The sequence below is a fragment of the Lepisma saccharinum genome, chromosome 6 (genome assembly GCF_977018435.1).
Source record: "Lepisma saccharinum chromosome 6, izLepSacc3.1, whole genome shotgun sequence".
Lineage (NCBI taxonomy): Eukaryota > Metazoa > Arthropoda > Insecta > Zygentoma > Lepismatidae > Lepisma > Lepisma saccharinum.
Genome location: NC_139234.1, coordinates 49,464,415 through 49,480,878, shown reverse-complemented (window position 1 = coordinate 49,480,878; position 16,464 = coordinate 49,464,415).

Below are 16,464 nucleotides of genomic sequence, written 5' to 3'. Positions count from 1 at the left end.
AATGTTTTAGAAGTAACTGGGAATTGCAGCAAGAAGCCAGAAATTCTAATAGAAGTTTTAGGATTAAAAATAAGATGTACTTTGGAAACAGGAAGTGAATGCACAGCCATGAATTATAATGTTTGGGTAAAGCTCCGAGAGAGATTACCAGATCACCTATGTAGGTTTGAAATGAAAGATCATTAAGACCTTTTACTCGAAGATTTATTTAAACTTCTGATGTTATACAAACACTTTTTCAAACAGACAATTCACCCGATACAACTTGTAGGCCTAAACCTATTAGTTGTACCGAAGTTTATAACCCTGGTCTTTTTGATGATGCAGGAGAACGCCTTATTTAGAGTTGGGTTTGTGGAATATCTGCCAAATGGAGTACAAGTACGCCAACCAATCCGAAGATTGAAGCAAGATATTACCCAACGTCCCCTGAACTATCAGCCTTTCGGCAACCAGGAGAATGTCCCGTAGGCTTACAAAAGTCTAGCTCTTTTATATCATAATTTTGTTTACAATTTACCATGGTTACTACATGGTTGTTTAATACTTCCATAGTTTCATCATTTTTCCTGATTTAAGTTAAACAATTCATTACCTATTGTAACATTAACAATAACACATTTTTAAAGAAAAGATTCCAACATAGATTAATACAATACAGATTGAATAGATTTTGCTTGAAAAAGAATGTGTTGACAGGGGCGACACATACTATTGATTGTAACACCTACATACTTCAAACTTTGCACTTGTTTTAGCTCTTCCTCTTGAAGCCTTATTTTTACAAGGTTTTTCTTTTCTCCCTATCCTTAGTACAGTTGTTTTATATTTGTTTATTTTCATAGCTTTCTTTGACAGGATGCCGTTTATTACAAAATAAACCTTTGAGTCACAAATAAACAAGAGAAGGGAAGAACAAGAAGGCAATTCTTCTTAACTAGAGCTTGAGTGACCACTGCCTAGACATACCTTCTGAACATTCATGGGTAAACTCAAAACTCTGGCGAGTTTCTCAGACTTATTTTTAAATCTTCTGGTGTAATGTTTGTGGTACATTATTGGAATGAAACATAATATTACACATGAATAGATAAGATGGTGAAAGCAAAAATGAAAATATAGTGGAAAAATTCTAAACATAGATCCTGTGTACATATATTTAGAGACCGCTATGAAAGTGAGCAACGCCGTTCGATGATTTCTTTTCTACTTATTTTGGGAAGAGCGCTCGTCGTATTTACCCTATTGTAACGACACGATCATTTCCATCGCAGTGTAACTTACACGTATGTCCACGCATGAAAGAAAAAAAAAGAGATGGTCAGTACCACTTGTACATCCAGCATGGGGGGATATTGTGGTCTTATTTTTTCCCCATGTAGCATTAATGAAAACTGCCTGCCTGATAGGTTTTGAGTAGCACTCTCCAAAATCAACCCGAGCACACTCTAATAGATGAGAGGGCGGGGGAAGGGGGAGGAGGGAGGGATGCTGCCTGCAGATATCGTTGAAATCTTCCCCTCTTCCTACCTACCCCACCGCTTGTGATCCGTTTCGGTCCATTACTTTCATATGGAAAGCAAATGCACACCATTGCATGCATTTTTTCTCTCTAAAGGATACCCTCGTTGGTCGGAATGAGGGAGATGCCGAATAAAAAAAAATTCAAAGACTCTGGACTTCAGTGCAACGGTTGGGATGAAATGAAGCATTCGGAACTTTTTTTTTATTGAAATCCATATCGTTCGCTTCCTGTTTTCTTTTCAAGGTGGAATGACGGTATTTGTGTGATGGTCAGCACGGCATTTTGTGGTTTTCTTGTTGTATGGACACTGGCCTGCTTGTACAGACGAAATATTTTGTACAGCTTTTCCTCTTGTATGCATGCAGTGTCCGTGTATTAAACAAACAAACAAAAAATGAACTTCATGGGACGACAGCCCTTGAAAGGCCAAAGTCTGCAAAGTGGCCTTTCATAGGGTGACGAGTAGTCAACACATCGAGTCCCATTGCCGCTGTTTTCTGACTTTCGACACCAGAGACGCCACTTCTATTTTTCAAGCAGCTCCCCAATTGTCGTCACGATGTTGGGTCAACACTGAAATTTTGGATCCCTCACCGGGGATCAAATCCAGGGCCGTTTACACCAAAAGCGAGAGTGCTAACTCTTGGGCTACGCGGTAGTTAACATTTCTTTGCCCAACAATGATCCTGAATATACTTATTTTCTCTTCCCTGTACGTGTCACATGCTCCGCACAGCAAAGTCTTCTTGAACAGATTATTTTAAGAATATAATTTATTATTGTTCTTATTGCCGAGACGAAAACGAATAGGCATTGTTGATGTGCATGTAGTTCTGAATAAGAGTTAACATTTAACTATCACAACAACCTCTTTTGATCAAGAGGATCTTGATTTGATTTGCTTTATTTGCTTTCGCTTTTCTGCCACTTTTTGGCTAATCGCAAAGATGAGAATGAGTGATGATTATGATGTTATTGTTTGCCAAAATCGGTGTTAATTTTCGCAAAATTCGCGTTTTTATTTTAGCACACTCTACTGTGAAATACACCCAAAGTTTTACGTACCTTGATTGTGCATTTAAACTAGTATTTCAAGTTGTAGGCCACATGGCCTACGCCTGTTCTTGACTGTTTAATACGATGGAAACTCTTTTCTAGGAATTTATTTTTACATTATATCTCGCGCGACAAATACCGATGTTACGGCTCTCGTGTAACGGCAGATGGGTACTCGATCTCCCATCAGAACCCTTGCTCGGTGATGCAAAACGTTTCGATCGAATGAGAATGGGAACCTCCTGTCTTCACGGAACTGTCGAAATGTATAAAACACAACATATTTTTTTTTAGGAGAGCAGATAAAATTTTGGAAAAAGTGCGCATCACACACACACACTTACATATGGTATATGTAATAAGGAATGATCCATTTTCGCGGTATTTTTCGTTCTTTAAGGACGAAATGTGTTGAAATTGGCAAAAAATATCATAAATTGCATTTTATGCCAAATTCGCGTTTTTTTGCGATTTCAATTGCATGAAAAATGTGTTTAGAACATAAATAAACTCTTTTTTCCTTGCAACAATTAACATTTTTTGGTTTTATCGCGTTTTCGAAAAATCAAGGTCCCAGATTAAATTGATGAAGGGACACTCACAAACCGAACCCGGAACCCCTGGCGTCGTATCGTGCTGTGCTAACCACTCCGGCACGTTGTCGGCTCTTTTGACCTCTCCCCGCACACGTGTACCATCTAGAAAAGAGCAGTTTCTCCTTCGAGCTACGCATCGAACTACGAAAAAGTTGTCGGTTTGTGACCTGGCAATTGATCCCACCCAGAGACAAGCCAGCATACGCTGCGAAGTTTATTTGATCAAAAAATAACCACCTCGACCTCCAGGGCTCGGTATGTACGTGTGCATGTTTGCTTGCAAGGGGAGAGGGCATGCGTGTGGGCGAATGGGATGCGTCTATGTGCGTAACTGTGTCCCGGAGATGAGGGGGAGAAAAGGTGGTTGCTGTGTAGGATGGTATTTTTTTTTCCAGTTTGCTCCGTTGAAATATCTGGAAACGAGCTTCGGGGCATACTTCATGCACCAGAGTCCTGATACGAGAGCTTATTCTAGGGAGGGAAGTTAGCACCGAATAGGGAGGAGCGGTTGAGAAAAAAAAAAATAGAGTGAGGGTTTGAGTTGGGGGTTGAAATAAACTGGAGGATGTCTGTTTCTCCTGCATTTCGCCCCGGGTTTTCCGGGATTGAATAAGTTCGGAGCAGTTTAGCTTTAATTTTGAAGATGAGCGAGGACATGTGACGGTTGAGATGGTTGTAGCTGACTGACGGTTGCAGAAAACCAAACTGGATGAAACTGGCTGGGTGTGGAGATGAAACCGCACCGAAAAGGACTCTGGAGGGGAAAAAGGTTACTTTTGCACCCTCCGGCCAGACACAACGAACCTCCCCCAACCCTCAACCGCGCTCTGAGTTGGCTGTAATGGGCTAGTCATATGGCGAAGGGGACGAACCGCTGCTGTCAATTTCAATACAAGATCTTGGCTTCCTCTTCGGGACCACACAACCTTTCTTTCCAACCAGAACGCCTCCCCCTTCTCCCGCTTAAATTACCATAACACAATATGTCAAATGAGCAAAACTCCAAAAGAGACATCAGGGACTTACCCCCCTTCCCCCAGTCTCTCTCTCTCTATGGGGATGAAGGAGCGAAACCCTCAAATAGGGAGGTAATTGGCGGAAAATTATTCCATTATGGGATTCATTCAAAGAAACTTCATGCATGAAAAAAAGGAAGTTGCGGAGAATTAGATACATTTGGATTGTTCCGACAAAAGATGTGGATTAATTAAATGTTTTTTAATTCTTATTTATACGTTAGGTGGAGAACCTCAATTACGATTGTTCCTCGGGTTGTTTAGTTCCATTTCCTTTCATCTCTCTGTTGCTGATGTTTCCGGGCGGTTCCTCAACTGCTACTTACCCATATTCTTTATTAACATGTGCCTCCTCTATGGCGTAGTTGTTTTCGTCGCCTTGTAATCAAGGAGTCCCAGATTCGACACCTGTGGTTCACATCCCTCTTTAAACAGTAGGCTCAGTCCCGATTAGCCTAACATGAAACAAAAACCTATTTCTTCACATTCGTACTTCTTATCTTTGTGCGGTCAATTGGAGAGCTACTCCTTCTAGAATTCGAAACTGGTAAACTACGACAATGAAACTCGATCCTCTGCCCACGCGTCACCGAACGCGTCTTTGCCCTTCATTGACTATTGTACCACGAAGTTTAGTTTACGCTCAGATAGGCTGATCAAGACTGGACCTACAGTTTCAACTGTTCAATGTACCTCAACAGGTGATCGAATTCGGGAACCTCTATATCAGTGTATCTCAACTACCGGACCCTGGAATCAATTATACCCGGCCGCGATAGGTTCTCCTGAACTTTGCGACTTGCAGCCCGATCTGGCAACCACCTGGAAAGATGACCTTTCGTTCTGGGTTCACCAGCAATAAGAGGGCGTCCTTTCTTGCCAGTGCTGGAGAGAAATCAAAGCCATTGAGAGGAGACTGTCCCCCGAGAAGCTTCCAAATTTGAATTTTAACGGTTGGGTCTTTCTCGAGTTGAAGCGACTTGTAGCAAAAATTAATTTAATAACATTGGCCAGAGGAAACTAAAAGATTCCATTAGATCCAGTCGTTGTCATCTAATTGCAACCAAAGTTTATATTTAGGAATGCCAGAGGGTTAAATAACAATATTGATCCAAATTAGAGTAGCTTTTAAAATAATATTCAATATTGGGGAGGATAATAACAACAACAAAAAAATAGTTTCCACGGTACAGCACTGAAAGGAATCAGGACGCCAATTAGTGTGGCTTCGACTTGGAGACTTCTAGTTTTGCACATGCGTTCGAACAGCGTCACCAAGGCATTCACATACAATATCGTATATATCGATAACGAGGATATTTTTAACGGCTTATATTCGCGTTCCACCTCAAGGAACATGGGGCTCAGGTCCTACCATGACTGTGCAGTGTGTTTTCCAAAGCTCAATTTTCGAAATGAAGAAACGAAGGAAGATAATTCAGAGGGGGAAATTTTCTGCCCCCTCCTTAACTTTTAGCACAGCATGTTATCTCTACGTTGACATGCCAACAAGGCACCGCGTATTCCATTATTTTAGTAGTTCCACAAAAAGTCAACAGATAACAGTGAACCGTGAATTAGAAAGACATATATTTTAGCTTGAGGCCTTGACACCTTTGTTTCCAACAACGCGATACAATTTGCTATCTCTTGTTACACCTCTCTCCCCCCTATTTTCTCCCAAAAACAGAAAAGTTTCAAAATGAAATTGGTATCAAAGCTCTGCCTGAAGTTACCACTCACACATCAAAACGATTTCTTTGAACTGAGGGAGAAAGAGAGATGAGGGTGACAAGCACCCCCCCCCCCTTCTTGTGGATGAAATAAAGCTTACACCGTCAATTTCTCGTGCTAGGGCAAGAAATTGCGGAAAAAACTCTCTAGATCAAATATTCGCCGAATGAATTCAGCGCTTGGAATCATGGTAAAATGAAAGACGAGAGCAGAATAAAGAAAGAAAAGTGCTTGTATTGTTATGACTGCGTGATTTGAATATCAATAGGTCGATCTGAATCTTGTCGAGTGGGAAAGATCGACACACAACGCATTTTATAAGGAAATGCCTGACAAGGTTGAGAGCATGAAAAAGTTCGTGATGTACATGTAAGTATACGCACATATGCGGCTATTGTATGTAATTGCTTTCAAGCAGATGATGCGTATGCGAATTTATGCAACGATGTAATGAACTGGCATGTGCCACCAAAATCGTAACGCCAAGATCTGGAGATACGAATTGGGAACACTCTGCTCCGGCTACTCAGTTGAAAACACGAGTTCTCACCCAGGAATAGGGATTAAGACGATCCCCAGTTTTCCAGGAAGGTAACCACCGAATTGCAACACATCGCTCCAAATAAAATTCAAATATTTCAAGATTAAAATGTTCAACAACTTTAATCACGGATCGCGCGCGTACATACTTATTCTCATAAATTAAAAATATATGCTAGGTCCTGCTCGCTTGTAGGCAGTGATAAGTAACTTATTTCTCGCACGAGGCACAGCATAACAGTTTGTTCTTTCTTAACAATGCTACCAACTCATATTATAAAAAGAACACAAGAAAAACTGATAATTTATGTGTAAGATCAATGCTAATTAGCGACAGTAAGCTTAGGTTATGGTTGGCAACAATTAAAAATGCCAACGTGGTACTTTTGACGTCGCCATTTACACGTAGCATCATTTCTCACTCCTAAAATAAACAGCCAATAGGAAAACGCTATATTATTGAAAGCGAGGAAGAATTGCTGTGAACCATGTAGATATAACGAAACTGATTTTGTAAAATAATTCATATTTGTCCTTGCACATAAAATGATTACGGATTTCTTTAAGGAAGAATACATTTCTTCAATCTTGTCCGTTGTTGAGAAATATAGATATTAGGAAGAAATTTATGTAACATGTGCTAAAAACAACAACTTTAGCGTGAAAACGTTGCATATACGTAGTATTTAAGATAATTATAAAATCTGAATTACATGTGGCAAAAAATACGCGAATAATATAATAACATAAGATAAAACATAAATGTATACAATAATTATGAAAAACAATTATGTATAATTAATTTAATGCAAGTTATTGACTTGAAAGCGTAGGAATAAGATATATTTCAATATACGAGTGAAATTCGGCTAACATGGCGGTCGTTACAGAATGGAGCCATCATTAGAGTATTACTTTGGTTGAGTAATACTCTACCTATAATAATGGCTTTGTTCATTTCTGACAGAAATTACTAACTGAATTTGTGAAATCCAAAAGTGACATGCGACAGTTGTCGCTTTCTTGTAAAATCTCCATTATGGTTATTGATAGCATTAAATGAGTATAATTTCTAACAATAAAGTACTAGAACATTTGTATAAAAATGATTAAATTGTGTCAAAAATGTAAACTATAATGTAGAAGAAAATTTGTTCTTAAAAATACTTCTGCCATCTATGATTGATTGTGCAAGTAATTTACAGCAGATTTAATAAATACGCACCTTAAAAAAATTGAAAAGCATATTTTTGCTGTAGTCTATTTAGGATGGAATTGTTTCATTTCTGCTATCGTCTGATGCCTACATACAACCAATAGTGATATATTGAGAGTGTTTTTGGTTCATCTACACAATTTGGAAGCAGCCATGAGAATGCAGGCTCAAACAGCCAATGAAACCTTACGACAATTTCCCTCAACCAACAAAAAGCGCCATCTGAGTATGAGATAAACCAATTGAATTCTAATACTTGTGGGAGCTGCTTAGAAGTAGTAGTGAACTTCAGTTCTTCCTTTTGTTGTTAACAGACAAACATTTTGAATGATAATGGATTCAAAGTAATTCATTAATTGAATTTATTTACTTCACTTTGCCGAATGACAAATTTATAATGAAATTGTTTAATCTCCATTACAGAATAACTACCTTATCTCATTTTTACGATACAGTGTTCTATCTTGTAAATAGAACACGGTCACTCTCAAAACTTAGTGTTGCGTGCAATTGTTCTGTCTGAAATTTTAATAATTAATTACAGCACAAATATCTAACCAAACAACTATTTCTTTTTGGAGAGACTTCAATATATGAGCCTTTCAAATAATACAAACTTTCAGGGCAATAGTGACAAAGGTCCAATAAATATTTCATGTCATACTTAAAAAGTCTTTTCTAAAAAATGAATAATTGGACGATGATATGATCCATATTTTTTATGTGACGTCACAACTTTAAAATATGTCACGGATATATTATACTTTTATGAAATGACACGTAAATGTTGTGTTAGTGTATGTAATATTGCCACCTTGTTTGTAATATATATATTTTGTTTAATAATGTTTATTGTATTTTATGCTCTATTATGAGTAGTTTAATGTATCTTCATGTTTGCGAGAGTGCACTATGTGAATTTCTATTTCTAAACATGTGTAGATGTCAGTTTTGTTGATGGTATTCTTTTGTAGATGGTGAGTGATTCATCTGTACTTGAATCTGTGTTCTCGAAAATACTATAAAAGCAAGGATATCGCGTAAGAAATATAACACACTTTCGCCACGGATCGACGAAGCTTTTAAACTTAAAAAGAACTTCTCGGTCTTGTACATACATCCTGGTATGGTAGTTCGGGGCGCAAGCTAGGCCTATGTAATCATAGGTACGCTGATAGCCATGCATTGATGCTATGCACAATACTGCAACCATTCTACGTTAGATAATAAAGCTAGCCTGTTGTTCATACTCTATATTTTGAGTCTTGGGACGAGACCTAGGTGAGAACGAGACACAAGACCTAGACTCTGAAAGTTTTTTTTTTCGTCATCACAACTGTTGATCCGTATATACAAGTAGATATAGTCTTCAATTACAAACAGTCAGGTATCTCCTACACATGTGTCTCATTCCCATGACACTCTCAGAGAGAGTATTATACCCGCAAGCGAAAGCTGCAATAAACTAAGATAACCATACATACTATTGCGGCAGTTGCAATGGATGGCTTTGTCGCAAAATTATATACATTCTCCCCGGCATCTCCGTATGAATAAAATTCAACAATACGAGACGAAATTGCAAGTTGAACGTACCGTGAAAATACCGTAAAGCTTTCCTCCCCTCCGTTTCATTTCCTGTCTCTTTTTTTTATTTTCGATTCTTTCCGGAAGAGAAGAGACCGCATGGAGATGACATGTACCCCCCTCCAGGCTGTTTTGTTCTTCAAAACTGAGACGGAATAATTGAAGGAGGGTGGGATCGGCATTTACGAGAAATTCACCGTAAGACTTGATTATTTCTTTCCTCAAAGAGGGGAAGGGACAACTTCAGGTTTTCGCAGAATATCCTTACTTTATCGCAAGTTAAATTAAATTCAGTTGAATTTTCCTTTTCTTTAGTATGTGTAAGTTGAATGACATGTGCCTCGGAGGGAAAGGGAGTGGGGAAGCAGAGAGAGAGGAAGGGCTTTTCTTATAAATTGGTTCTTCAATTATTGTACCCCTAAATACAGGGTTATGGAAAATAATTAGTCCGATTTCAAATTAGCCAAATTCAGTAACTATTACTCGTGGGTTAAGTTGGCAAGCACGCAGTGCGTTACCATAGAATTCCGTTCGGGCTAGCTCAAGTGGATTGGGGGGAGGTGAAATACTCTTTTCATTTGGACTCTGCATTCATAAACATGGCCACTAACATTTTCCCTCCTTTTCTTCTTCTGATTCTCTATCCGGTTTTGTATCATTTTCTCTCTTTCCTCTTCTTCTGTTTCATTATATTTTCTTTTTAATTTTCTCTCACCTACTATTTCTTTCATTTGTCTTTCTTTTCTATATTTTTTTCTCTCTTGTTTCTTTATCTCTTTCTTTGTTTATTTCTTTCTTTATTCTTTATTTCTCTATCACTTTAAATCAATTATGCATCATTCTCACTGTATATGTTTCTCTTTTCACACAATTTTAATCTCTAGCTCTCTGTGTAGTACGTGTTTTATGCTTGATTTTCTCAAAATGTTTCTGAAAATTTCTCATGATGCCTATTTGAGTATGCAGGAAGATATACACCCTCGTACAAATAAAATTGCTACCTTGAACGGAATCGGAACCCGGAGACTTCAGAATACTCATCTTAATCACCCCTAAACGATGGTACAAGGGACACAGTAAAATCCGCTAAGAATGACAATAAATGTAGCAAACTAATTCGTGAAATAGATGTTTTGAGTACTACTCTTGGAAGTAGTGAGGCGCTCGCCTCCGGGGCGGAGTATTTAACAGGATGCGCTACGATGCCAAGAGTCTTGGGTTCGAATCCAGGCCTGGTCATGGATGTTCTTCGTGAGCGTCCCTTCATCAATTTCACAGCATAATCTTTCATCCTCATCTTCTCGATTAGCCAAAAGTGACAGTAATGCGAAATAAAATAAACCAAATCAATCAATGAATCAATGAAACATTAGAAATAAATACTAGAAAACCAATTCAATTTTTACACCCACACAGCAAAAGGACATGCCACGCAATCAATATAATGCATCTTTCCAAGAGAAGGACCTCGGGAACACACAGCCTGCCATCTTTTCTCTCGAAAACACTAAAGAAGCAGAGGAGGAGAATAGAAAGCCTGAGACGAAGGATGGAATGGGAAGCAGATATGTGGAAGAATGAGAGAGACCCCTGAGGGAGAGGGAGGAAGGGAGAGGGTGGAAATACAGACAAGATTGAGTGCTATCGAATTGACAGATTCATTTCAACGAGAAATTTTGTTTGGTTGTTTCAGCAACGTAAGGGAGGAATGGGAAAAAGAACAGTTTCACGGATGTTTTCTGATTACTGGCATGGTGTATTATGGAAGATTCTATCTTTGTAAATGTCAAAGTTCTCTCTCATACTTTAATTTTTACTGCCCTTTCTATTTATCATCTTATTTGTCCCTCTCTCCGTCTTCGAAAAACACAATAACAATATTCTTAAAACTTTAAGATTTGTTAGAATTTAAGAGCCGACGCGAGGAGCCCTGGGTTCTAATCTCGGCCTGGGCAAGGGTATCATTTGCGAATGTCCCTTCAGTAATTTCATCATATCATCACTCATCCTCATCGTCGCGATTAGCTAAAATTGGCAGAAAAGCGACGCTAAATAACAAAAATCATATCAAATTATTTATTAGGTTAAATTCTCTAGGTTTTGTGTCATAATAAAGAAGATCGTTTCGAAGCATTTATGGTGGCGAGTCTGGTAAGCGAGTAGAGGTGGTTCTAAATGAAGCAACTAGTCACCAGCCTGGACCATTTTTCTCCCTTATTTCTGTCTCTCATCTGGACACAGTGGCTGGCAACAGTGTTACCAGTAGTTTGAGAGTGATTCTCGCTAGATCCTTCTGTTCGTATTCTGCCAAAATCGTATATACAATAAATCAAATGGTCATTTTGTATTACAAGTGGAATACTTAAGTGCCGCTGTAGAATATCCTGTTACTACGTTGTACTTATTATCATATTGATTGTTGTTTAAGTTTTAAAACACGGTTTCCTATTCTGTCCTCGTATACGTTGCGCCAAGATCTTGTACGGAACTCGCTTTGAAACAAGAATGTATGCAAAGTTATAGAAAAAAATAATTCTGCCCATGTGTAAAAAGGATGTGTAACATAAAGAGCACATCTCTCTTTAAAGGTCAAGAATTCTGTTATTATAAAGATTTGATTTTGAGATTAATACAAAAATTAAACTTGTCTACAGTACAAACAGGAACAAGTATTGTTACAAACATGTAAGAAAATATGAACGTGTGTAGTATTTGCTCATGTCATACGTTGAGCAAGATTGTGGTCACTCTTATTACAGATAATATGTAGGCATAGGTTGCAATCTGGTAATTGTATCTCATATTCTATTTTCAGACCAGCGTCAGCGGTACAGAACATCAGTGATGGTGAGTAAGTATTTTTTTTATCACATCCAATGATCTGCGACTAACAATCCTTTCTTTATGAGGAATCAAATTTCAGCTATTTAAAGTGAATTGTAAGTTTCTTTAAAATTCAGAGCCCTGGCGATGTACCTCGTAAATTGATTATAGTTACAAAATAGAGGAGGAGAAAGTACCTGAATCTAGCGTTGGTCAAGTGTGGCAGACCGGTTTGTGCGCACTCGTGAATCAGCTTTGGAAATAAATTATAGACATTAGTTTCAGTACGTTTTTTTTCTTTTCTGTTCGTTTGTTTCGGAGGTTCAATTTTTTTACTAGTTCGCTAAGTTTTTCAACATGTACACCTCCGAATAGCCCACATCAATTACCACATTGAAAAATAACTCGTAAAGGGTAACTGTCTCGTTCTCTGGAGTAGAGAGGTTTAACATGGAAGCAATTACTTATTGTGTTAGGTTTCACTGCTTACGACTCTTTAAACTTTCATTTGTTCAAATAGTCGTGTGAAACCTATCACAATAAAATAAATACTTTCACGTTATGTGAGTTCGATACCCGGTGGAGGCATATAGTGGATTGGATTCTCACTATAAAATGTAGGTTCAGTCCCGATTAGCCTATCTGTGCATAAAGCGGACTTAAGGCTAGGCTACGCCAGGGCAGCCTTTTTTCGAATTACCGTCTCCTTTCGAAAAACCGCTGTGATATTCTATGATCTGAAAAATAACATGTGCTTAGAGTTCATTCTAGAGCATTCACGTGGTTTGTTTTTGCTGTTGCCTAGATATTCTTAATAGTTTGGTGGCTACGTACGTCTATTAAACTATTGACAATTTCTAGACAAGAGCGAAAAGAAACCACATGGAGGTTCACGTGAGTGTTCTAGAAGGAATTATGAGGATACGTAATTTTTCGGATTTTAGAATATAATAGCGGATTTTTGATAGATGATTGTGGGCTGAAACTATCAGTGTGGATAGTTTACATATCTGATTATTGTCAGATTGAAATATTTGATTATATGCGCCCGAGCGTAGCACGCTCGACGAAGGAAGAGGAAAATTTGAAAGAAGCTGCTCTCTCGTCGGCCAAAGATCCAGCCGAACCTTAAAGCAAAAATTCAAGTTCATCATTGCGTTTGAATTGATGAGACGAAAAAGCCACCAAAATGCGGATTAATTTTGACTACTTGGCGCATTAAAGAAGATATAAGGTTGTTACTTTTATTTTCTTGTTTTTCTTTTTTAAGCGATATATACACAGAAGAAGAACGTCCATCATTGCATTGTTAAGACTATAAAGTAACTCTGTATCGGATTCATATATATTAATTTAAGTTTAATTTTGAAAGAAATAGCCTGAAATCAGACTATTTTGAAATGATGGTCATTCAAGCCTTTCATATGACGTTCCCAGCAATAATGCTTTAACGCCTGCTGTATATGCAACCAGTAATACAATGAAACTGTGTGGGCTGCAGATACGCCAGGATGTGCTTAATAGTTGATCAGATTACGACAGCGGTCATTGAACAGAACATGAGGTTGAAGCCCCAAACCACAGATAAACGTGCCTAAACTTTTTGATTGATTGATTGAGTTGGTGTTTTAAGTCTGCTTTATGCACAGTAAGGCTAATCGGGGCTGGACCTACAGTTTAACGTAGGACCCGAACCACTATGTGTGTTAATGTGTTAGTTAATGATGACTGAGTGTCACCCGTCAAAATAAGGAAGTAGGTACATGAAAATACTACGAAATAAACTTTAGAGCACAAACCATGGTTCACCTCCAATCCCAGATTTTTTGAAGGACGATATAACTAAGCTGCTGGATTATTTTAACTACCTTCGTCCCAAAAACTTTCTGACGTAACTAATCTGCTACTTTGTTATGGGGGATTTTTACTGGAACAAGACTCACATAAAACAATAATGTAGATATCTGCATCGCGGGCAAAGGCTATATTTGATTCTGATTGCTATCTAGGTTTTACCCCACTTGCGATCCTGAAGACATAAAACTTTATTCTCGACAAAATGGCTGCATTTCAAAAGAGATCTGCTGTAAAACAAATTCTGCTTACCCCCTCCACCCACCATATTGTCTTTGTGTAAGTGCAACTGGAGCATATGGAAATCGCGTGAATAACGATAGTTTACATTTGCCAGTAATTGCCAGTAATTGCGTTGCAGTTTGCACAAGAATCCACCACCCAACTAATATGCACAGCATTCTAGTACTCGGTGGGTCACAAGATTATTACATCGGCGTTATCCTGCACGTACCAGCATCCCATACGTCACACCCAGATGTGGGGAAATCCATTTACTTGGCACCACGTTCTGAAGAAATTGTCGTTTCCTCTAATAGTAAGACTGAAAGATAGCCGTTCGTTGCAAAACTATTACTGAGAACTTTTGACAAATTTAAGAAAACGCCCCAAGAGTTACGCTTTGAGAACGAGCCTTGTTATTTTCTGCTTTACCGATTTTTCATTCCGTTTCTTTCTTTTCCAACGAGACGAATTCCAGGTCATTTAAGCCTGAACTATGTATACGGCGTCTGTGTTAAAGCCGTTTCGACATCTTGTGATTTCTTTTTGAACCAATCCATCTTCAAGCTGAGAGAAAGGGAGAACGTTTTCTTTCGAAAGCAGGAAAGACAAAGGGAGACATGACGTGAACATGTTGAGTTATATGACCTGACGGCATCCAGCCTTGTTTGTCAACAGTGTTGCCACAATTTCCCTCTAGCACGTAAAAAAAAACTTTGTGTTGTATTGGATTTCAGTTACTGAAAATGTCGTTTGTGCGTATGTCGTCAGGGTAATCGTGGCCGTGAGGATTAATGGCGAGTTAGTGCTGTGACAGGACTCAAACCTAGGGCGGCAGATGACTTCAAAACTATGCTATACGTATAGGGCACAAGGCTCAGGTGTTGATGGGTCCAGAACGTACTATAAGGTTATTTATCTAGTCTCAATTCTAGTGTTTCATAATCACCTTATCATTTTACCATCACATGATATGTAATAGTTTTAGAGCCACGGTGGTCTAGTCGGTAACGAATCTACCTGCCACGCGGGAGCCCTGGTTTGATACCCAGGGTGGGTGATTTCAGGTGGAAGCTCTGGAGTTTACCCAGCCTCTCCCAAATAATTACCTGAGCAGGGAGGACAGATGCGGTCGAAGCGTTGTGCTGATCACCTCACCTTCATAAATGTCCGACATTGTGAATGTGTGGGGTACTACCTACACCCCCATTTCTTCACAGCATGTTGTAATGTGTAGAAGGGGTAGTAGGCTAACTAAAGCAGAGGAAGATATTTCCTATCTTACTGCTTTTAAATAAATGATTTTGAATGATTGTTAAATGATAATAGTTGCATTGGAAAGAACTAATGGGGAATGCCTTACACGTGACCATTCCGCCAAAATTCGAAATACATATTTATTAATATCACTACTGTCGAGAGGAAAATTCGGGTGAGAAAGGGTTGCCAAGTCCTCGCACTCACTGATACCACCCAGGAATACACTGCTATCTGTGTTGTAATAATTCTGCAGCAAAAATACTTAACAGATTTTGTTTAATTTATCGTTTATACAAGCGTATATTGGCAGAATGTAAGCCAATTACTATTAAACAAAATGATTTGAACTAATTGTCGGGGTGACGCTGCGAACATTCAAAGAGTGTAAATAAACTGTAGCCTATATTTATAAGGACTATACAAACGGAAATATATTTTTACTATCAGTTTGTGTTTTATTTTTATACATAGAGATAGTTGCAAAATGTTTAGTGGCATCTGGTGTTGAATAAACAATGTAAGATTATCTGGTGCATCTCTTTCAAAATCAACTCCACACCTTATGTGCAATGTTTTTGGACACACAAAACTATTGATGCCTTATTTTTCTTAACATTTTTGATTTCCATGCTTTACGGTCAGAAAATGTGGTCCACGACACCCTTAGCCCTTCTGTAAAGTCTTATATTATGCCAATGAAAAGTTAACGATATTCATTATAAAGTACTTCCACATACATTTCGACTTCCATTATCGGGTATATTATCTTGATATCTTATCCCTCTGACAGATGAAAATTTCCTTCGCAATGGAAAATATCCCGCCATGCAACACTGTTAGATTGGAAAGGGAAGTGGCAGAATGAATCTTACAAACGTAGCAACCGCAGCATCAGTTCCATCCATATTTTTCAAAGTGAAAAAAAGAGTAATTTTTCAGTTGTTACGTTCTCGTATCCCTTTGTCTTTTCGTCCCTTTCTTCCCTCCCCCCTTTATTTTCTAACGACCGTCTTCCTATTCTTCTTCCGAGAAGAG